Here is a 22,694-nt window from a genome sequence, read left to right as displayed (position 1 = left end):
TCTGAAAAGGAGGTTATTGTGAAAAAGCTCTTCTTCAGATAAGTTTCTGATTTCAGAATTAGTTTGGTATGGACATGTCACTGAGACGTCTTTGAGATTTGGAGGCAGCGTAAATTGAGCATGCTCCTTGGAATGAAAGTGTTGAAGTTACTGCAGGACTGTGGAGTGGAATGAGGAATTTTGAAGCATGGATATTTTATTTGGTTCTCTGAAGCATTTAGCTGACCTTTGGTGCACTTTTAGTCAGCCTTCAAACCAGCAAAGCAATAAAGAAATGGTGGCATTTAATGATTGAGGGCCAACACTATTTTAGGGCAAATTGGGAAATTTTCCTGTTAGATTTTTATAAAAACCTCTGTTATCATTCTGTTGGCAGAGCTGCAGAAGGCATTTGGTCATTGAGCATGCATAAAGTTAAGGTGGTGGAAGAAGGTTAATATCTGATTATTTTTCAGTGTCTCTGTGAGGTACAGTTGGACAGAGCATGAATAAAATTTTAGATTATGCAAAGTTGGGATTTACTTTGAAATTTTTGCTTGAAATGCAGAAATGTAAAATGAAATGAGGTTTGAACAATAAAGACTACAGTCTTAGCAAGTGCCTCATTTTTTGCTCTCAAAAAATGGTGATGTGTACTGTTCCACCCCTACTAATCTAAGAGGACCTCTTATATTTGCACTTAAAAATGCCTCTTGTGTACACTGAGAGTCCTTTTGAAGAAATGTATCAGAGTTGCAAGAAGTCTTGTTTTCTACAAAAAACCTGTTTGTGTATTTCAGGGATCCATGTGACAAGGACTTACTGCATGTGGGTGTTGGGGTTCAGTGTTGTCTGTAGACCTCAATCTCCACAGCTGTACTTGAAGTGAAAAGAAAACCTACTTCTTTTCACTTCAAGCAATTAGATTTTTCCAAATGTGAACATATCAATAAAAGTGCCTAGGTACAACTTGTTAATACTTTACTTTATTGTATCTATTTCAGGAGTATAGTCCTGTCTCTTTCTGGTGTTCATTTTTGTAGCTTATCCCTCTGTTTTACATACAGCAAATTTACCCAGGCAGTAGATGTTCTTTTAAGAAGGCTAATTAAAGGGATGCATAGACTTAGAGAAATAGGATATATTCCAGGCCTGTAAGGGGAGAAGGTTTGTGTGGCTGAGACAAACAAGGTGGCTTGTTGAGAACACAATTGTGCTGCTGCTTTGCTCCCCCCTTCTGCCTTTCCTTGAAGATATTGATGATGGTCGTGGCCGTTCCAGAAGTTTGTGCGCAGTGGTCTCCTCCTCCAGCATTGCAGTATCAGAAAACATGTATTTATTGTGAAGATATGTGCAGGAATAAACAGTTTCTCTAAAAAGAAAATTGTGGTAGCATTCTGCTATTAATGCTCTTTCTGTGAAAGCCTTCTAAGATTGCCCAGTCCAAATGTTTGAAGTGGAACTGGTGCTAAGTAAGAGATTTGCAGAGATTTTATAGTAGAAATACATGAAGTAATTAAAATACTTTTCTGTATACAATTTCTGTATAATATTGTATATTTCTCTATATTTATAATAAACAATTCTGTATTATTTATGTGAGTGTGTTTTTCTCCATGATATGACCAAGTTCAGGGAGCAATGATAGAGAGTAAGGACTTGCTGCTGGAGAGTTCTTTGCCTCCTTTTTGCCACTGATGTTGGTTGTGATAAGAACTGTGGCTCTGTTTTGGGAACATGTCACTATAGAAAATTAGAGAAATCTCCCTCATTTAGTTGCAGCTGTACATATATGAAAAAAAACACAATAAGTCTCCTAATTCAAAATATTTTCTAATTTAACTTGGTGTTTGTTATCCCTTACATTCCATAATACTAATAGTATGGGTTTTTAGGTGTAATACCAATTTAGTGTTTCCTGTTTTGACAAATAATAATCTAATTATTTTATTATTATTATTATTTTCAGCAATTTTTAACCATGTGGTAAATGTTCATTACTGTGTAAGCTGGTACCTCTGCCCTTAGTTAAAGGGCATATGCCCAGATTTCCATGTGGAGGGGAGATTTTATAGAAACTCATAGGATTGTTTGGGTTGGAAGGACCTTAAGGATCATCTTATTTGAAATCCTGTGACCGGGACACATGCAATAGGCCAGGTTGCTGAGAGCCTCATCCTGGTCTGAAACACTTCCAGGGATTGAGCATCCACGCTGTCTGGACAAGCTGTGCCAGTGCCTCACCAACCTCATATCATATCTAAACATTGCCATATGATACCTGAATATACTCTGTTTCAGTTCAAAACAATTTCCCCTTGTTACTAACGGTACATGTCCTTCTAAAAATGTCCCTTTCCACCTTTTTTGTAAACCCCTTTTAGTTACAGGAGGATGCTGCTATAAGGTCTCCCTGTAACCTTCCCTGCTCCAGACTGAACAGCTTATACTAAACTCTCTCAGCCTGGCTTCAGAGGACAGATGCTCCAGCCCTTATATTGCCTTCTGGGGTAAAGGAAGAAATTTGTGGAAGAGTGCCAGTAAATAGATTGAAATCTCTCTTACTAAAAGCAGGACTTCATAATATGCTGTGGTTGAGCTACTCTTTGATTCTTTATATTGCTGTAGAAATGAGAATCTGGAATGACTCTGAAGTGTTAGTATAATGGTCCTAGAAGTTTAGGTATAAGAGGAAAGCATTACATGTGGCCTCAAAAATTATGTCAGGATGGTTCTTCTGCATGCCATTGCATCATTATTTGCAGCCTTATTCTGTGCTGACATCCTAAGCTTGTGCCTGTTCACAGACATACAAAAATAAAATTACTGCTCATTGTGGGTTTTTTTTTTTTTGTGCTCTTAAAACCAGACTCTAATCAGCTCAAAGAAATATTAGGAAGAATGAAAAACTGTCATCTGGTATGTTTAATCTGCCTCCAATACCTGTTCCCTACTTGATATCTAACCTAAATTGGTTCTTTTTCTGTAGCAGTTGCAGGAGGGATGTTGTATATATCCAGATCCTGACAGTATTAGCATTCCATACTAAATTAAGTTACTCTTCAAGAACTGGACGATGAAACTTTTCATTTTATTTTGTTTTTAAAGCAGTCAAGTGAGTTAACTAGAGATGAACAGAAAGTAGTGGAATTGGCCCGGAGAAATACTTCTACCTGAGATTCTAGTTGGAAAAAACTGAGACAGTCATTTAGCTGCTAAATGCAAATAACTGAGGTGTTGGATTTATTTGATTTATTTATTATTACATCCTATGAGAGGTTGGATGTAATTTACTAGATCTGCAGCTACTGTCTGATCCTCCCCTTCCCAAAACAGGACGGAGATTGTAGGAACTGTGTTTTGGAAAAATGTCACTTTAAAAAGGCTGAGTGTGTCATCTAGCAATTTAAAATTGTGTGTGTTTTCATTTTTATTTTTTGTAATTATATTTTCTACTCAATAGTCAGAAGTTTATTGCTTTGAATTTAAAGCAAGTTTTATATTCAGCTTCAGGCTGATGTAGGGTTTTTTTCCTTTTTTTTTAAGCTATTAACTTGGAAATTAATTTGAGGTAAGGTAAGCACCTTTAGATCTTGTATATCTTGGTTTTAGAAGAAGTTTCAACTGTTCATACTGCTGTCAACTCTTTTGACTTAGGTTTCTTAACAGGAGCTACCTTGATTGTAACATCAGTTTCTAAGGGGGAGTTGGAGGGTACAGTCTTCTGCTTTTGTTGAAAGATGGTTTTCAGCTGCTCTTTCTCTGTATTTATGCATGGGTGAGTGCTGTTAGTGTCCATTGGACACATAATACTGGTCTCAACAGAGGATCAACATTATTATGGCTTTCTGCATTCCTGCAGATAGCAGAAACTTGAGTTGCTTTTGTGATAAAGGCAAGTCTCCAGCTGTTTTTTACTTCTGTTCTTTCTCTGAAGTTTATGTAGCATTATATATAAGAAGATACTGGGGTGGAGGGCAATGCACTATTGCTCCTTAGATCAATGGTTTTGAAACCATGTGTGTACAGAAAATTTCCTATGAAAAGCAGGTGTGTGAAGGATCTGAGGAAATTTGCACTTGAGCTTGAAAAGGGAGCCATGAAATGTGCTTTTTTAAAATAAGAGTGCAAAATTTGGTTGACAAGACCAAATGATGTCTAGTTGTAAAAGTGGTTGGCCCAGTACTGTTCTTAACCTACGCATCTGATGATCAGAGCTTTCAACCTAAGGGTGAAAATTGAAACAATGACATTGATTAAAAAAATCTGTTTATGGTGGCCCTTCTAGATACTCTAAACTGAAGGAATCCCAGCTAGCTCTGTAATTTTGATTTGATTGTTAGTCACGTGGTTATTCTTGAGTTTTGAGAAAACAAATATCTGCTGAGCTATTTGTGTGCAAAATGAAGAGATGGTAGTTCAGTTTTCTGGAAAACAGCCAAAATAATCTTATTCAGCTGTCTTTGGCCCATATCGTGGCACTGCTAGTAATATTTCCCAGAGTTTTGTCCTTCCTAGCTAATCTACTGACTAATAGTCATTGAAGTTGAAAGAGACATGATACCAGGATAAACACTTTTTTTCACAGCATGTCAGTTTATATTACGCCTGAGCTTTAGTATTAGCTGGACTTTAGATTTCATTGTGAACAGTGTTTTACCCTCTAGTGCAAAAGAACGTTCTACACTTAAAGCTTTTCCGTGACTTGTGGAAGATAATATCTCAATGTGATGGTGTCAATGCATGCAAATAGAGAAAACAGAAGTGCTTATGAAATTGCTGCCCCTGACAGTATTGCTTCTTGACATCTGACTCCTGACAGATCTTCCAGATGTTAGATTTCAATAATGAATTCAAGCTATGATACTTGTAATTTAAAAAGTTGTATCACAATTAATAGAATCAGGATTCAGTGCAGGGTTTTTTTCTGCGCAGTAGCACACTCACTGCCTCTGTGACAACCTTCATTTCTTTCTGAGCAAATGGAAACCTAGTATCACAAGCCTCAGGAAGTTGTTAAAGCAATTAAAGGCTTCTCTTTCAGCACATCGCATGGTTACCATAGTATCCTTTGCCTCAAAGCCTTTACTGATGATGTCAGTATGCATACAGGGGCTGTTCACAGCATCTACATGATTATTTGGCCTTCACTAAAGATCATAAGCATCTCTCCATACATTCTGTTATCCAGTGTTATTTTAGTAATTAATGAGACTGGAAGGTAAGTGACTGTTGCTTCACATTGAATAGTTTTTATGTATCCTCACACTGAAGTTTGTGTTGCTTTTTTCTTTATTCCATTGTTCACTAAATGCATAAGTATGTTTTAGATGAACCAATTGCATAGCTTAGTGTAATTTAAATGTAATGACAAAGTCAAGGTAACTTTCATAAATATAAAAAAAAGGTAAAAAATCCCTGAAGTAAACCAAATTGATTTATTATATAGTTAGAAGGTTTTTACAAATTAAAATTTGCAGAGAATTATTTTTAATCTTAAGAGGATGATTGAAATTATGTCATGGGGAGTATTACCTTAGAGAAAAATGTTCACTTAAAAAAATTTATTATTATAACAAGAACTCAGCAATTAACACCCATCTCATATTAAAAAAGGGCTTTGATGTTGCAGGAAATTCTACATTAAGGTGGTATGTATTGCACAAGTCCATCATTGTACCTCTCTTTCTCCCCTGCATATACAGTATGCAAGTAACTTTTCTTAACCTGTACGTGTTTTCTCTCTTTTGATCATAACATTCCTTGGCTTATTTAGACACTTAAGTCTGTTTTGGGGAAAGGGGGCCTCTATTGACGTCTCTTAAGGAAAATGCTTAATATGCACCGATTCATTTGACAGTTTTAATGCTATTAATTGCAACAGATGTGATGCATTAGAAGAATAGGAAAGACAGTCTAGTGACAATACTGTGCCTTTTGAGTAGCCTTAATTCCTTCTGGACTGAGGATTTTTTTTCTTGCTTTCTAGTATAGAGATATATGTGATCTTTTTTTCTCTCTCTTGACTGTCTAGCTATTAGTTTGGATAATAATAGAAAAATAATAATACTTTAGATAAACTGATAACTCCCCTTCCGATTCTGATGCCTATTAACTTTGAATATTTGACGCTTAAAAAAATAAAGTCTGTTTATGTATTTAATACAATTTTTGATTGTTCGCAGTGTCTTCCTTTATGGCTTTAGGAATTGTGCTTTTCTGTTTTAGCTTAAGAGGTTAGACTAGGGGAGTTTTGTTCATTCTTTTGTTGTTTTTTTGTTCACTGTTTTTTTGTTTGATTGGTTTTCAGTTTGGCATGTTAGACACAATCAACCAGTATGTTATCCATATTTCTTCAATAAATGTCTACTACTACGTGGTAGTAGTTTGGAGTTGGGTGCTTCTTTTCATGTGTAATAATGGGTTTGATTTTTTCTTCCTCCCACCAAGTCTTTTGACTCCATGTTTGGGTTTCACATTCAAAGAGTTCATTACAGAAACAGGGTTTCTGTTTGTTTTTTCACTATAATCCTGTTAGGTCATTTGTAGGGGTGCATGTTTGGGTGCACTCTGAAGATCTTCCATTGTAGTGGTATCATTAATCATTGCTGCTTTCTCTGTTCTGAGCAGAAAACAAGCAGGATTACAGGAGGACTGACAGGAAAGGATAAGAATTACTTTAAAGAAAGAAACATGTTTTTTTCAAATAATATTGTGGTACTGACCTATAGAAAGATATGACAGAATTAGAGCAAAAAGAGTATTAAAAAGATGAATATGAAGAGAGAGATAGTTACCTTAAACATGGGCTGAAGGAGAAGTTCTTGAAGGAAAAAAAAGACTTGAACAGGGTTAATTGGGAATTCTTTCAGTTTCTCTTATTTAACAAGAGAACAGATTAGAACATTATCTAAGGTAAAGCTAACAGTTTTTGAGGATGCTAAGTTAATTCAGTGCTGAAAAGAGTAGTCTTGCTCTCCTGGTGCTCTTTTCTCTCTACAGCAGGCATGGGATGCATTTGTTTAGTGGGTTGATGCAACACAAACCTAGTCTGTAGCAAAGCAGAGAGATTTTCCAATGGCAAGATAAGCCCATTCCACTGGAATCTGTGGACTCACAAAGTCTGTCACAGTAGACAAGACTGGTTTAGTTGCTCTGCAGAGCTTTAGCTTGAGCACATTCTGCTTTATCAACTTAGCCATAAGTACAGCTGAAAATCTGTACTTAAAATTGTGGTGGGTTTTTATGGAGTTTAAAATCTCCCTGTTCAAATACAACTGTGAGAAAAAATAGCTGGTTGGCACATGAGATTTTGTGGTCGGTTTCTGAATATTTTCCCTGATATTTACGGAAGTTACTATTCAGATAGACATCCTAGACAAATTTCTGACTTGTTTGAACAAGGAAATTGAGTTCAAGACCTGACACTAGTGATGTGCTGGTTTTAAATTAGTACCTCTGTGAAGTACTCCCCCTCTACCTCCCTCCTTGCCCCATGGCTGGTCATGTGTACAATGATACATGTGTTTTGTGTGCATGGTGGGGCTTTATGCTTAATCTTACCGTGGTTGGAGGTGGGAACTGAGACCACCTTACCTTTCTTGGTCTGCATGATCTGGCCAGATTTGCTTCCAGCACAAAGCTTTAATCATTTTTGCATAGTTAAATATTTAAAGCATGCAGCTCATCTTTGTTTGCACAGAAGTTAATAATAATGGAGGAAATGCATAGTCTTTCAGAATCAATAAAATTTACTCAATTGCATCCTATCTCTTCTGACATTATTTGTACACATGCATGTGGAATGGGGCAATGAAGGCTCTGTGTTTAGCCTGGTATTTCAGTCAATAGGAGAAAAAATGTGCCATAATCTTGCTAGAATTTGCTTACAAAAAAGTACCTAATATTTTTGTTCTGATAAAATGTAATTACTGGTAGATAAGCATTCATGTATTTCTGTAAGATTGGATAATTTAATCAGGAGTGTTAAAAATATAGAAAAATCCATAAGTAACTGTGTAACAGCTGTGTCCTTTTTGTCTTTTTTTCCCCTCCACATTATTCCAAAAATCATGCTTCAGCTGTGCCCCAGAGATACAGGGATCCTCCTCTGTAGCTGTATGAAAATGAAGAAAAATCTCCATAATATTTTGTATCTGTTTTTTTCTAAGTGCTTTTTTTTTTTTTGTCTGGAACCAAATACACATGTTTGTTTAAATCTTTGTAATAATAATAATTATAAATCAGGTGGAAGTGTTAGATAGGAAGAGCTGACATTCTTCTGAATGGATTTCCAAAGTTCAAGGCTTTTATAAATACTTCCATTCCATATTGACTGGTAACTAGCATATTGATTTCCAAAAATATATTCTCCTGTTCTGAAAATATTGCCTTCTGGTGGTGGGAATATTGTCATATGCTGTGATATGAATATTTTGTAGTGACAAGTGGCTTAGATGATCTTTAAGAGAAAAATACTATAAAGCTAAATATACAACAAAAATAATAGCGTTCTAAGAAAAACTTTTTAGCATTCTCTAGAGCTTGTTAGTCTGAATTGGCTGGTCTGTCTCTGTCTCTGTACAACATCTAATTCTGGAGAATTTTTTAAAAACCAAGAGAATCCCTTGATAGTATTTAGTGTGTTCTACATGTGGGGAAAATGGGGTTTCACTGGTACTTTTTTCCTTAGAATTTAATTTAGAGCATCTTCATTTGTACATGCAGAAATGTATAGTTTCTGTTGTGTTTTTCAATCCCCCTATTCCATGCCCTCCAAGTTTTAGGATTTTTTAACGTTATATTGGGTTTTTTCCCTGATTAAATGTCAAAATTTTGGAGCTTTATGATTGTTTTGCCTTCTTATTTTCAATCTCTAGAGTATTTATCTCAAGAATAGGAGCAGTGTTGTGCATCTAGAAGAGCATTAATTTATGGTTCAATAAAATAGTGTTTGTGAAAAATGCCAGTCACTTGTTTTAAAATTTTCGAAGTTTAATAATAATAAAATGGTTATAAAAATAGTAATAAAAATTAGAGCAATAAGAATTTGGACAATCAGTGTTAGGACAAGAGAGGACAATAAAAAGCAAAGGAATACGGATTTCTGGGTGCTTTCCTAGGGCAATTATGCCCTGAAAAGCACACATGCTAACAAAAGATTAACCCTTAAAAGCAATAGCCTGTTGCATATTCATATAGCTCATACATGATGCATAAATTCTTTTCAAACAAAGGGTATTCTCTGGTTATTGTCAACTTTTCCCCCTTGTTGGCTCCTCAAAGGCAGGAAGGAGTTGGTCTCTTCTGATAAGGATGCAATAATTCTTCTCGTGGGGATTTAGGTGTGTTGCTGTTCTTTCTGTGCGAAGAATTTCTTGATTATCTCATCCCTTTCTTGAGCTAGTTAAAAAAGTATCTTATATCACATAGTTTCTATTTTAACATTATGTTATAACCTAAAACTATATTTACCACACTACTTTAAAAATACAGTAATACTAATTAATACAACATAGCACATATAGTATCTGCGAAGAGCCTGTCATGTAATATGTACTTTTTAAGTTTTGTTCCTAAGTTACTTCATGTTTTACCTCAGGCTGTAGGTGAGGGTTTGTCTGGTTGGTTTGGGTTTTTTTAACAGTGCTATTTTTATATTAATTTATATGCACTAGAATTAGTATTGAAGTAAATTACATCAGTTGGAGGTGTTGCTGGAGTCTTGGCTGAAAACAACATACCTACTTCAGTGAAAGCTGCACATTACACTGGACCTGAATCTTATTTTCAGTTTTCTGCACATAGATCTGTAAGCTCTTTGTGGTGGGAGAGGCTAGGAGTCAAAAGGGAGCTTTAAGTCTAGAACTAAGCCAGTCCATCTGGTTTTCTACAGGACTGAAAGTCTTGGACCTTCCTGCAAGGTTTCAATGTATGACTTCCATTACTTGCTGAGACAGTCTAGAAGTGTTTGTCTTACTTTAGAGCCGAGTGGTAGAAGTTGGCTGGTGAATCCTGTTATTTGGTGTAAGGAGTCTTACCAACTTTTCTCCATACAATACAACTGAAAGAACCTTTAGTGTGTGAGAAGCAACATGGATCCATCACTTGTGAAGAAAGGTAAGACTCCTACAAGAAAACAGAACTGTTACAACCACTGTACTATTTCTAGGGTGTTTTCTTTGTTTGTTTGTTTGCTTGTTTTTTCTTTAACTAAAAAATTAACACAATTTGAAGGTTGTAGTTTATTCCATAGTGCTTTCTTAGAGAAATCTTTGAAGAAGTGGTATGTGTATTTTAAGGGAAAAAAGGAGCAAGTTTTTCAGAAAAGGACTGTAGAACTGCAGTGTTGCCACATTCTGCAGTTTAAAGAAGTCTGTACAGTCCACCAGAAGGAATGTCACAGTACGAATTTCCTTGAGGTTTTCCTAGAAAATCTGGACTAAATCTGAACCTCTGTGAAGTACTCCAACTCTTCAGTGAAGTCAGGTAGCTGCCAGAAAGATGAAGATATGTCTGTTATCTCAGAGGTACCATACACAGATAAGCATTACAATTTTTGTGTGGGATGCAGAAGAGGGCATGGGAAAAAAATAAGTGATTTCTCACTTTTAGTATGATTAGTTATAGCTATCAATGAAATGCATTTTTGGGAATATTCTAGTAAGATTGTTTTGAACAAGAAAACAACCTTTTCTTTCTGTATTTAAAAGTTGGTTTTGCATCTCATATATAAATAGATAAATGTTTGTGTTCTGCTGGCAGATTTGCATTATAAAACCTTTTTTTCAAAAGCAAGTTGTCAGATTTTAACTTGTTGATTTCTTTTATGGGCACTATTATTTATGTTCTAATTATTAGTTTGTACAACATTTTGACTGACAAAACTGAAGATAGGGCTGCCACCGAATACTTGGTTCCCCACTGTATTTGCAAATGGATCTTTAGTATTACTTTGTTGTTTAAAGTCAACCAGTGCTTATCAGGAAAGCAAACTTCAGATACATGCTGCATGTATTTTCAAACAGCATCTCAAAAGAGCAGTTGTGACTGATGTCTGTTTGCTTAAATGTCTTTAACTGGGTGGGTAGGAAAGCGCATAGTGCAAATAGGCCTTTTGGTAAATCTGTTTTCTGCAATGCATCAGCAGTAGCTGCTAAAGCCCCCTGGAAAGCTGTCAGGCATTCTGTTTCATACTTGTCAGTGTCATGATGAAGGAGAGAAGTACTGGTTTTTGGTCATGTAGTGCTAAGTAGAGCTTATTTTAACACAGATCTATTTTTTGGTGGTGTTCGTCACTTTTTTGTCATTCTCCAAAAGCAGCACAATTATCATCAAGTTCTATCAGCCCTCTCTGATTTCTAAATAACTTAAAGAAAGTGAAAGAGTTTTTCTTTGCAGTTTAATGCCAAATCAGACTTAATTCTCTTTAGCTGAAGTACAGTGCCAAGACTGATAAATGATAGAGGAGTTTTGTCATCTGATACAAAACACTTGTGAAAGTACAGTATAAGTAATGAGAGATTATATAGAATTGTCTGTTTTGAGAAAGGGATGAATAGGAAAATTTGAACATGGGGGAAAGCAACAGATTGTAGAATAAATTCTAAATTTACTAGAAAATGCTTGTTGCATCCTCTGTTCCTGTCTTCCCCTTTAAAAACCTTAATGGTAATTTCATATAAAGTATTAACATCTGTCAAAACTTTGTTTTGACAAATGTTTGTTTTGACAAATTTGTTTAGCAACAAATTTGAGATGGCACAGTAACTAGCCGTGAGGTTTTGGGTAAAGTTCTTGTGTGGTGAGCATGTGACAAGGAAATGAAGATCACCTTCCATCTATCTATGTTAAAAACATGTGAAGAGTTCATGCAATTAAACAGCATTAGGGTTTTTTTCTCTACTAATTTTATGCTTCCTCGCACAGCCATTCTCCTTTGCTTCTGTAAACTAGACCTATGTATGGAGCTGTCTCCCTACTTGAGCGCCTTTAAAAGGATCATAGAGTCAGAATGAGGAATAAAAGAGTCTGTGGTGTTTCTGAGCCATCTCGTAATAGTGACACTGATGCCTGCTGCTTCAAAATTGCTTCTTTCTACTTGTTCCATGTAGTTTGCTATCCTTCATCAGGCTCCCTATAGGAAACAAAAGCCATGTGACACATGGGGGTTTTTGTTGATGTATTTTGTACAGTTACAGTGCTAATAGATAGAGCCTTTATGATTGAAATCCCATGCAACTACAGTGCAAGTGTGCAGCTCTGGCTCCTGGCATCCTGGCCCAGCTTGTCTTGCAGTGCTTGGGGAATTTCTGTGCCTGCTGCCTTGCAGTAACACAAAAAAATTCAATCCTGTTGCTTCAGGTTGCTTATGTAGAGGAGGCAAGTGGTGCATACAGCCCTAAGGTGGGAGTTAAACTGCTAGGTGTGCTTTGATGGCTCTCTACGACTACCTGAAGACAGGTTATAGTCAGGTGCCTGTCAGGCTTTTCTCCCAAGTAACAAGTGATAGGACAAGAGGAAATGAGCTAATGAAAGGTGTGGTTAATTTCTATATCACGTGGTAGATGTGGAATCTTTACCCATGATACACGACACCATTTCTTCCTTGAAGGCTTTAGCTAGAGATGGCATTTATTAACTGTATTCCTGGTCTTTGTTTTCCTCACAAACACTGTGACTTAAAGTAAATCATTACATAGTCATAGTCACAAAGGTGATTGTAAAAATGTGTTATCAAAAGAACCTGGAAGTGCTTACTAGACTGATATGAGTAGCTGTTGTATGAATAATCCAGCTTTGAGGAGAGAAAATTGGCAATAAGTTTTCAAGCCTTATTTTCAGAAGAACACATATACCTAAAATCTATACTCTAAAATAAGCAAACTGTTGGCTAACACTTTGCAGTGTCCTAATCATTGGATACAAAGTAGAGTTTATACCATGGAGTTTCAGCCCTGAAGTTTTCCCCCACCATATCCCAGTTTCCAGCTTCCTCTCTAGTAACCCCTTGAGTTTGTATTTCATCATCACAGAGCAATTCCAACTTTCTTTTTCTTGCCTTAAAAGATCCAAATTTAAATTTGCTGGGGCATTAGTGAGTCCTTTATTCAGAAGACAAGAATGCTGACCCTCAATTCCTATATTGCTGTACCTGCCACTCTCTTCAGCAGGCATGCTGCCAGCAAGCACTGGCACGTCTATGGATTGCTGTACCAGATTGTGTCTTCGTGTAAAGATGTCAGTACAAAAAATTTTGCTGAGCAGATAATTTGAAAGGAGATATCAAAGCCAGGTTTCTCATCTGGATTTTTACGACAGTAGGATTTTATGGGTTTTGCTTAAAAACTAGCAGAAATTATTCTGCTCTTGATGCAATTTATAAAACGTGAGAGCTTTACAGAGGCTACCCAAACCCCACCAAAAGTGAGGTTGGGTAACACACGTATTGATACTATCCCCTCCTGCTGCTAAAGTCTGATTCAAAAGTTGGATGTCTACTTCTGGAGGATAAAAGAAGAAATCTAAGTAAGCTGAGTCAGTGAGGCTGCCACCTTTGGTAAGAGCAAACAGCTATGTTTGGAAAAGAGCTGCATGTCACCAGACATGCAGCCCTATCTTGTGGAAGGGTTTGAGGGTACCCCTTTAATAGAAAAGGGGAAGGGAAGCATGGGTTGTGATTTGGACCTAAGAAAAAGACTAATTTCTTCTTGCTGGTGTGGAGGTTCTGTTATGTAAGTAGTATCAACTACTTACACTAACACTTAAAATGTCTTGATTGTAGCTGAAAAATGCTGTGACAATTATACTGTTTCATGCAGAATTACTGTCATTCTTTATCATTTGGTCACCTGGCTTCCATCTTTGACTTTAGCCTTGATCTCCACTTCCCTGTGCCATGTTCTTTAGTAGATTGATTTCAAGCTTGAATTCCTGGAAGGCAGCTTGGGTAAAAACAATGGATTTATGGTGTGTTTTTGGAACTTACACACTTAATTTGAGAGTTAATGCAGGTAATCTCCAAGGTGAGTTTGGAGTATGTATTATGTTTCCTGCCAAGGGATCATACCCTAATGCTTTCATACACACTTAAAAGAGTATCAGAATTGGAACTGATGTGTAACACTATAAACTCTTTCTCCCATTTCCATCATGGTTGGATTTTTTAGATCCCCTTTATTGTAGTACTACCTTATTTTTATTTTACATTGATTTGTATTGTTGGCTAGTGAAATAACCTGTCTTATACTAAACTGTCAATGTAATCCATTGATCTCAAGCATTTCCCCACTTGAGATCATAATAGAGTTAAAAACTTCCAACTGTTCTCAACAACAGAAGATGGTACTGACTTTGTGATAGTGTGTTTAGTCTGCTGATAGCTGACCTGCTTCTTCATTATCATAAACTGGGAAAATTTTTTGTACCAATTTCTTCTTGTATTTTACACCAAAACGCATTTAAAAGTCTGCTTTCTTTCTGTATTTCATCAATGGCTAAGGAGGACTTATAATGTGATAAACATTTTTGTGAACAATTTTTAGTGCTGACCTGAAAAAAATATTTATCTTTGGAGTTTTTTTTACTTTAGTCTCAGATGTCTTCCTGAATACTTTAACTGCTGCATCTCTGGAATTGGTTGAGATTCAGTGTTTGGGCCTCAAGTTGAATAATTTACTTGTGAGTAAAAATGTGTCTGAAACAAAAAGTAATGTAAGCTAAGTCTATGTAATATTTTATATACCACTTCAAATTGAGCGTTTTGGAGAATTCTCTGCTGATCTTTCTTCTTTTCTTGCAAAAAAGCATATTTTTGATCCAGAAAGAAGAAAATTTAGGAAAACAAAATAGTGTATTTATAATTTACAGAGTAATAGACATATTAAAAAATTGTGTCCAAAGTATTGCATCCAAAAGTCCTATTCAAAATGTTGTCTGCTATTTCTATATAGTGTGACTTTTGTATTTTCTCTCCTCAACCCACACCTCTCACCTCCTGATAGCTTTCACCTTATGTCAGAAAAATCAGTCCTGTTGAATGGGGAACTGGGAATGGGGGATTTGGGCCTTCTTGCTAAAGAAACTGATGATGTGATCTAGGAGGAGCTAAAATGCTACTCTGACAAGTTATTGCATGCAAGTAGGTGAGTGGGTGTTGTATTTGGAAAAATTTCTAATAACCACTGTAATGCATAAGAAATCTTTAAATCTACTGTTTGTACATTATCAAAAATTTGTTGCTATTAGTGTGTTAATTTAAAAATATATCCTTGTACTAGTCTAAAGCTTCATTTTTCTGCAGGTTTATAAAGTTCACTAATGTGAGATGTTTGTAGTTGAACTTGACAAAATATGAACTCGTATAAAAGAGTTTCTTCACAAATCTGATTCTGGAAGGACAGTCTCATCTCTAGTTTGTAGATGTTTCATGCTACTGCATTAAGGAGCAATATTAAAATGTATTCTTAATATTAATTAAGAATGACAATTTTGTACAAATTTTTGATAGCCAAGTAGTTTTCTTAGCTTGTAACTGGACTAATGTCACAATAGTTTTTCTGTATGGGAACTTGCTTATTAAAATAAAAACAAGCAAAAAAGTGTATGTTATACTACAAATAGAAGTCATTGCCACATTTTCTTACAAACATACCTGTGTGCTTATGAGTTGGTGGTTATGTAATTTGGCTCACAACCAGGTTTCCAATTCATATGTTCATGGATGAGTCTTTTCACATATGTTGCAACTGAGTTCATGAGATTTGACTTGCACTCATGTGAACAAATCCCATGTCTTCTGATAGGCTATATTTTTAAGACTATTCATTATTCAGTGTTATGGTTGCTTTGGTGAATCTGACATAAAAGAATTGCAACCATTTCTGAAGCGTGGCTTGCTGGTATTTTGCAGGGGGCTTGGATTTCCTTCCACATGCTATTTAGTTTGGATAGCTGACTGTTGATTTTACACATCTCCTTTCTCAGATAAATTAAAATCTTGCTCCAAAACTTCATTTTATCTATGAATAAGAAATATTTATGTCATGCATCATATTTTTTGGTATGTCAAAGGGATTTGTCCATGGGCTTGCAGTAACTATGATATCCTTTCATAGTTTGTCATAATGATTTTACTTTCATTGTTTTAAAACCATTAATCATGCTGTTGTCTTTATAAGATATGTTCCTGTCATCTTTTGACAAGCCCAGAAACATGGTGGATCTCATTTGTTCTTCTGTAGAAGTGTTTGTTTTGTTCCCTGTTTTGGCTAGGAATTCATGTACTGGCTGAGTACTAACAAGTTTTATGTTACTACTTACAGAATTTGTTGGAGTAGCAAAATATTGTGACACGGGGTACAATAAATTTTTTTTTAAATTTTAAAATCTGGGACTCAAGGTGGGTATTTTGTGTTTTAGTTTTCATCATTGCTATTCTTGCAAGAGTTACAGAATATCAGGTTGGAAGGGGACCTTAAGGATCATCTGATCCAGCCTTCCTGACAAAAGCATGGTCCAGTCAAGACCACCAGCACCTTCTCCAGAGGCATATTATAAGAGCCCAACATGGAAAATCCACCCTGAAATAAACACGGGCAGGAGACCTTTCTCCTTTTTAATGCCTTTATTAAAAGTGATCAGCTCTGGCGGGGAGAACCGATGGGTCCACACTCACACCGCCGCTGCTCCCAGGAGTGACTCAGAGGAGGAGGAAGCGTGCAGCTTTGTCCACTGGTCTGTGGGCAGAGCTGGGGATTCCGTCCTCACAAGGGATTCGTAAAATTCCCTGCATTTTGGTTCAACATTAGAGGTCCTCTGTCTAGCCGACATCTTTTGTTTAGGGTGAGGGGTAAAAAGGGTCTTAGCAGATTCTGTTCCTCACGTCTAGTCAAAATTGACTTTGATTCGTCAATTTTGTATTGGCTCGTTGTTTTTAGCGGTTTTTGGCTAGGTTTGGTGAGGGGTCCTTCCCGTTGCATGCTGGTTCCGAGGTCATTTGCGTGATAACTCCGAGGTCTCCTCTTCACCGTCCGGGTGCCATCCTCCCGGAAGCAGCAGGGTGTCACTCGACAAAAGGTGGAATTCTTAACCATCAACCACAGGTAGTTAATGAAAACGACAGGTGATTACAATAACAAACAGAACTCCACCCTGGCAGCAACTGGCCCAACCTGTTAACTCTGCAACCTTTTAAAATAATGGGCAGCTTTTCTACTCATAACACACCACGTCTGAGGGGTGATATTTCAAGGGCTGAATGTTCTCATTATGATAAATGTTCTTTTGCTGTCCAACAGAATCTTCCCAGGAGTAATTTATATCCACTACTGATTGTCTTTTCCTTGTGAAAGGGGAGTCTTCTTCTTTGTAGGCCCCAGTAATAAGAATTCCTGGAAACATTCTTTTTTCAAGGCTGAACAAGCTTGATCCCTGTTTGCCAGCCCTGGTCCTCGTGGTTGCTTTCCAGGGCTGTTTTAATCCCCGCAGACAGTCCTGCACTTCCCCGGCCCCCTGCCTGCCCCGCCCTGCTGGGTGAGCATTGTGCCACGTGTTCTGAGTGTTTCCCTTTGTCCAGTTCCAGCAAAGGCCAATCTTTGAAAAAGCACCTTTTTCTCTTTCTCTGTGGGATGTTGGTTTATGGTTTGTCTGTATTGTTATTGTTAAATAAGTAGTTGAATATTGTTAAGCAAGCTAGCAGAAAAATTAGTAAAAGATCCTGTAAGTATAGGTTTCTCTCTTTGCTACTTGTATTCTATATTCCTAGTGATAAGGGACAGTCATTTATGTCCAGTTAGAAGAGTGGGCTATTCTGGAGGAAGGTGAAATAGACATATGAAGGTGCATCACAAAAGTTAACTGCACCTTCTAAGCTGCTTTGTTTAGGTGGTTTTTAGCTCTGTTCCATAATATGTAATCTATAAATAGAAAAAATAGTATTAGGAGTAAAGTGGTAGGGGTTCTGACCTGGCCTGTGGTTAAAATTATCTTTGAAAGATTTCTTCCTGTGATGTTCAGTTTTTTGCTGTTGTCTATGAAACTGCCCCATTCCCTCCTCCAATAGCAGATCGATTCCCAATAAATTCTGTATTTTCAAATACTTTCTGGCTCACTCTTTCATAGGAAGTGTTACTTAACAAACACTTCCTAGAGAAGTATACTGCCATGCTGGCATGCACAAGGTGCTTAATGACAGACAAATCACCAAGGAAAACAGTGGTTTTAGTTGCTGTTTTTTCAACTAATCAAAATAATCACTTGACAGATGGAATAGCACAGGAAAGAGACTGCATTCTGAACCAAAAGGCAAAATACATAAAATAATTACCTAATTTTTTTTAATTTTCCAAATTAAAATAAAAAACAAAAAAAAGAAACTTAATATATCTCCCTACATATTTACCATTGTTGTATGTGAGGGGTAACTCACTTGCAGCACCAATATAGAGTCTGTAATAGTGGTCATAAGCAGTAGGACAAATACTGATTCAAAGAACTGAGTCTTTTGCCAGTCAGGATTAAACCATAACAATATGAAGAAATTTCATTATAGCTGTTGAATTATCTTCCATTTCTTTACCTACAGTGGAATTCAAGAGTCCAGTCACAGGTACTCAGGTTAGGAAAAAGAAACTTTTTTTTTTCTGTTTGCTATTGGACGTTTCTGCTACATCTTAAAATTAATTTTAATTTTCAGTGAACAGTGGTTATGCAATGAAAGCAAAAAAATCCAGATTGGGTTCTAGCATGTTCCAGTTTTTCTTGCCAATATCAGCAAGGCAATCTCTGTAGTAAAATGTAGAGCTTAAGGTTTTTGCTTTCTGAAGTCCAGAAATCAATAAACCAGTCTTCTTAGGGTCTGTTCAAACTGTGTGTTGCAGAAATGCTTTTCATCGGAATTAATTTCAACAAATTAGCTAAGTACAAGCTAAGTCTTAACATTCTTCTTTAACCTGAAATCATGGTCATTATGCAGGAGTCAGAAAACATAAAGCTTGAGGGTTTTGCAGAGTGGTGTAGGAAGGGCAGTATGATGATTAATCTTATACCCACATCTGTCAGGGCTTTGTGGAAAACAGTAATAAATCAGTATCAAGCAAAGACATTGCTTCATGTATTCTGATTTTAACCAGTTCTGTGCAAGATTCTATTTAAAAACTAAAAAGAGGCTTACTGGTCACAAATCATTGGAAAAAGTGGGTGAAGCGTACTGATCTTCTAAGAATGAGAACAGATGATCTTGCAAATCTTTCTGATCTGAGCTGGCAGCCTCATACAAGTTGCATGATTTTTACGTAGCTTTAAATTACATTATAAACATCAAAACCAAGTCATGCTGACATGAAATCTAGCTCTACCTGGTTCTGAGGAACTTTTGTCTACAGCAAAACTTCTAAAAACTTTCTTCCTGTTTCATTGCTTTTATTGATAGACTGAACTTGTGTGTGTGTGTATATATATAGAAACTAAATTGTAGGCATGTGAAATCTAGTTAGTTTTTAACATTGTTGAATGAGAATTGCATTCCTCTGTGTGTGTGATGTGGTTTTGTTCTTTGTGCAGTTCTTCACTCTCAAAGTGCAGCTGTCTCTGTGCAGTTGTCTGTCACAGAAAAAGATCTTGTTTCTAAACATTTATGCATTGATTTGAAATAATTAATAATTTTTTGTGGTTCATAGTTCAAGTGAATGAATGTGTATCTATCAACAGATTTGTCATAAAAATTTTTTCTTTATTTTTGCTATAAGGAAACTAGTACTATTTTAAAGTTTGGAGTACTTACTTGCAGAAATCTTCTACAGTTTTTCTGTCTAATAGGTGTTGGATCTTTAAAATGTAAAGTATATCTTTAATTTTTGGCAATTGTGAGAACCTCCTCATGTAGTATGAAAGATTTCCTTCAGTAGTGTCCTTTCTTCCTTTTGTGTTCAAAGGTATCTGATTTCCTTTCATTCAAGGATAGGTCTGCTTTTAAACTGTGCTGTGAGTAACACTGGCAGTAATGTATTTCCTTTAGCTAAGGAAAATTAAAATTTGAAACTTGAAATTTCTGAAATTACTGAACACGCCCTGGGAGAGAGAAAATACATATATGACTCATGGCTGTTGACAATTTTTGTTTTTTTAAACAGGCAAGATTTTCAGAGTGAGTTAAGTCCAGTGTTACTGAGAAACAGGAATTACCAGTATGTCAGTAAGCTTTTAAAATTGCACTTTCCATTGCTCTCACATGTGGAAATTAATTGCATAAATAGTTTTATCATTTTAATAGTTTTTGTTATGAGGGAGAAGGTACTGTAAATTTTACATACATTTTCTTGTCTCTCATACATACTTTTGACTGAACAATTAAAGGAGGTAAAAGAAATGGGAGGATGTTCTTCCTCATAAGTCAAATCCTGATGTTGCATGCGACAAAGCAGACAGAGTTACTGGAAGGTCTTAGATTTAAAGATTTTTCTGCCCCTGCCATTTGTTGAACAGGGGATGAAACATAATTTGAATCACCTATGTTTTGAAAACAAGTATTTCTGTAAATACTTTTTTTCTTAATTCCAGTGTCCAGAAGGAATAAGCTGTCCTGCCCAATTTTGCCTAGTTTCAATTTCATATACCTTTTTTCTACAAGTATTGTATTTGTCACACTAAAACCATTTATTTGGTGATTGAGTCTAAAATTTAGATGTTGGGAGGGGTATCCTACTATTTTTCTTTGCATCATCTTTTCAGTCCTAGTGATGTATAGCTGAATAGCATTTTCCAGGGAAGGACACTTGGTTGACTTTACTCTGGAGATGAGCAAGCTTGACAATCCTCCTTCATGCTCCAAGAACCAGACTAAAACACGTTACTACAAGGAAATTTTAACAAGTGGTTGTAGAGAGCAGGGAACATATTCACGGGAGTTTAGACACTCATGCTGATTATTTGTTTCCCCCTTCATGGTTATTTTTTTTTGGCTCGTTTTGTGTTATGGAGATAGCAAATAAACAAAACCAGTTGTGATTTAAGGCTGGTGAGCATGTCAGCACCACATAGATCCTCTCTCCCTGGCCCCCAGTGAGCTGGGTAAGACAGTCGCAAGAAAATGAGAAAGCTCAATGGGTTGAGATGAAGGCAGGATGAAGACAGATGAAAAGAGCAAAAGCTGCATGCACAAGCAAAGGAGAATAAGGAATTCATATCCTCCTTGCCATTAGCAGGTGTTCATCGCCTGCAAGAAGTAGGGCTCCTTCACCTGTAGTGGTTTCTTGGGAAGACAAATGCCATCACTCCAAATGTGCCTGCAGTCCTACTTTATGTGGTTTGGAATATCTCTTTGGCCAGTTAGGGTCAGCTGTCCTGACTCTGTCCCTTCCCAACCTTCTCACTGATACAGTAGTATTACAAGCAGGGAGGGCCTTGGCTCTGTGTAAGCACCGCTCAGCAACAAAACATCCATCTGTTTTCAGTGCTGATTTGCTTACAAATCCAAGGCATAAGTCCATATAAGCTCCTTGAAAGAAATAGTCCAAGACAAAATCAGTACAAATTATGCCCACAAACCCACACTCCATCCCCAATTCCATACTGTTCATATTGTGCTCAGGTCCCATGTTATCCAATACATCCTTATTATCCTCACCACCTACACACCACTTCCTGTCTTTTCATGTATGGACCGCCCTTGTAAAATGCCACAGATGTTCACTGAGTTCATTCAGTCCATGTCTAGGAGCTTCATCTGTTTTGGTGATTGCTCAGGACAGAGAGGTCGTGTGTTGTGGGGAGTTACTGGGCACAGAAGTCAGGTCAGGTCACAGCTGCGCTTCTGCTGCCTTGTGTGGGGCACGTCTTGCTGCTCGTTGAGGTAGGTCCTTTTATAGGAATTCCTGTAACATAAAATGCAAATCATGGATTACAACAAATTAAAGGTCTTTCCATTAAGTCTCCAACCCTTGCCCCTTTGGAGCAGGCCATACAATCTAACATCCTCCCCTTACCACTGCTCCCATGTGAGGTCCCTCCTGTAGGGTATGGGATATAATTCTTCAAGAATTGGTAAAATGTGAGTCCTCTCCTTAGCTACAGTCTTTCCAGATGAAACTTCTCTAGTGTGAGCCCCCTGTAGGGGCACTGCTCCTAATGGGTGTCATGAATTGGTGATTTAGATCGTTTAATGAACCACTGTCAAAGGGTTTTAGCAAAAGCGTTATTAATAAGATGTTGTAAAACTGTGAAGTACAGCTTGGTGCCAGAGTTCACTCTATTACTGTGTGGCCCAATCATTTGAACAACGATTCAAAATTACCAGGCACAAATCAAAGTTACCATTCTTCCAAGGCTATATGCAATATCAATCACTTAAAAAAGACCTATCTTTGGGAAAATGGCCTCTTTACTTCAAGGAGCAACCTTGAGAGGCCACCCAAGGGAGATCACTTCCAGGCTGCCTGGCAAGCAGAACTCAAAGAAGGCTCACTTAGGCTGTCATGTTTATGGAATAATGTGGTTTTCTCATAGTCAAATTGTGTACACTGGGACAAGTATGCATGAGACTCCTTGTGCCCTTAACTTCCTTTGTTCTGTGACAAATGATCCTTGGAAAAGCAACTTGCTATTCATTTTTTAATCGCATGATCAATGTTCCAAGCTCGTGAGCATGGATGCTCACTGGGTCAGTCTGCTCCTTTGTGGGTTTTCAGAGAACAGATAAGACTGGAGTTCTTGGCCCATTA

General features: G+C 36.9%; 1 protein-coding gene across 7 annotated transcripts in view; it reads left to right on the top strand.

Annotated features, from left to right (window-relative positions):
- Positions 1-22,694, top strand: part of PAM (peptidylglycine alpha-amidating monooxygenase) — a 108,139-nt gene that overhangs the window by 15,370 nt on the left and 70,075 nt on the right. The window contains exon 1 of one of the 7 annotated variants that reach the window (XM_071448678.1): positions 5,185-5,200. The exons of the other annotated variants lie outside the window; for them this stretch is intronic. The gene's annotated coding sequence lies outside the window, so the exon portion shown is untranslated. Of the gene's footprint in view, positions 1-5,184; positions 5,201-22,694 lie in introns of those variants that run through there. 7 annotated transcript variants of the gene reach the window in all.

Source organism: Agelaius tricolor, unplaced genomic scaffold, assembly GCF_023055355.1.
Source record: "Agelaius tricolor isolate 1412-34295 unplaced genomic scaffold, bAgeTri1.0.p SCAF_27, whole genome shotgun sequence".
Lineage (NCBI taxonomy): Eukaryota > Metazoa > Chordata > Aves > Passeriformes > Icteridae > Agelaius > Agelaius tricolor.
Note: the sequence above shows the minus strand (reverse complement) of the source record. Positions and strands in the feature narration are given on the sequence as shown.